The sequence below is a fragment of the Medicago sativa genome, chromosome 2 (assembly GCF_051527215.1).
Source record: "Medicago sativa cultivar Bolivia chromosome 2, Bolivia_mono, whole genome shotgun sequence".
NCBI lineage: Eukaryota > Viridiplantae > Streptophyta > Magnoliopsida > Fabales > Fabaceae > Medicago > Medicago sativa.
This window is the reverse complement of record NC_140750.1, coordinates 62,955,673-62,957,304: the sequence shown is the minus strand read 5'-3', so window position 1 is coordinate 62,957,304 and position 1,632 is coordinate 62,955,673. Positions and strand designations below refer to the sequence as shown.

General features: G+C 33.0%; 1 pseudogene across 1 annotated transcript; it reads left to right on the top strand.

Moving 5' to 3' along the window:
* Positions 1 to 314: 314 nt before the first annotated feature.
* On the top strand, positions 315 to 1,427 carry LOC146949532 (transcriptional regulator SUPERMAN-like; annotated as a pseudogene). The gene is made up of 2 exons (XR_015025422.1): positions 315 to 1,225; positions 1,285 to 1,427. The product of XR_015025422.1 is annotated as a transcriptional regulator SUPERMAN-like (transcript).
* The last annotated feature ends 205 nt before the right edge of the window (positions 1,428 to 1,632 follow it).

Below are 1,632 nucleotides of genomic sequence, written 5' to 3'. Positions count from 1 at the left end.
ACTACCTGTGATGTGTTAAGAGAGAGAAACAAAAAAGTGAGAGTTAATGGTTGGATCTTTACCGAGAAGAAAAAAAATGAATATGTCATGTTAACTTGACCAGTGACAGAAATATGGCATAAAGTTGTGTAACCCTGGCAGTTCCAAATTTAGTAAGTAATGACCAAACTCACACCACTACTCTCCAATAGGATTCCCTCTCTTTCTATTATAATAACTCTTTATTATTTCTATCACACTATACTGTCTCATGATATATACTCAAATATCCCTACTACCCTCTTCATCATTCATCACACCGTTTTTCTTCTCAAGCCATTCTCTCTCCCTCTCTCTTTTTGAGTAAGATAGTTTCTTTTTGAGACATTTTGAAATTAACTCTTCCAAGTTCTTCTAGCTAGCTTTAGGAATCTAAATAAAAAAAATAAGTGTATGATGAAGAGGAACAATATGAACACAAACTTGAAAGGCTATAATCACACTTATTACAACAGTCCAATCATCACCAACAAAAGTCATTCTCAAAGTGATAATAATAATGGATCATCATCAGAAGATTACATGATGAATGGTTGTTATCCATGGCCACCAAGATCATACACATGTAGCTTTTGCAGAAAAGAATTCAAATCAGCTCAAGCACTTGGAGGTCACATGAATGTTCATAGAAGGGATAGAGCAAGGCTTAGACATTCATCACCACCAACTCATGAACCTCAACTTGATCAAGGTTCTTCTATGCTTAATCTTAACCTTAATAACCCTACTATCACTACTATACTAACCCTAATTTATTCTCACATTCATCTTCATCTTCTTCATCATTATCATCAACCTCTTCAGCAACAACTCTCAAGCCTATTACTTGCACATTACCTTTGTTTGTTTCACCTCCTTCTGAGTTCAATAGATATGTTGTTGTGGATGGTATTTTGTTGAACCCTACTTTGAGCACAAAGACCTCAGAGAAATCAAAGATGGAAGGATATGATGGTTTTGAATGTGAAGATGATTGTAACATGGTGAAGAAAAGTGAGATTTTAAGGATGGATTTGGAGATAGGTTTGCCAGGAGATTATGATAACTTGGATCTTGAACTTCGTTTGGGTACTACTACTTACTCTAATTAGGTCACAGTTACAAGGTTTCACATCACTATGTTGTTAACTGCTACTAGTTTTAAGGATTAAATATGTTAGGTTTTTTAAGGATTAATATGTCAGAGGTAGAGGCATGGATTGTTATTTGATGCAGTTAATAGGGCCATATTTCAAGTGAAATGAGTTTATGTTTACTTTCTTTAGCATCTGAATTAGTTAGATTCTATATGTTTAAGAAGATTTTCACTTCCATATTCACTTAGTTTTTAGAGGTGAAAAATTTGTAACTTATCATTTCCTTTATATCATTTCCTTTATAATGTGAAATTTATTGACTTGTTTGTTAGTTTAATATGTTGATTGATCAATAGTAGTGCTAAAATGTATATTTAGTGAAGGATGGTTTCACTATATTTAATTTATAATGCATACTCCTCAACTTCTCAACCATTTTTGTAGATGGTATATTACATGTACTTCATCTATTATTATGGGTCAAGTATCTTTGTACTTTGCTTTATCCCTTCCCTTA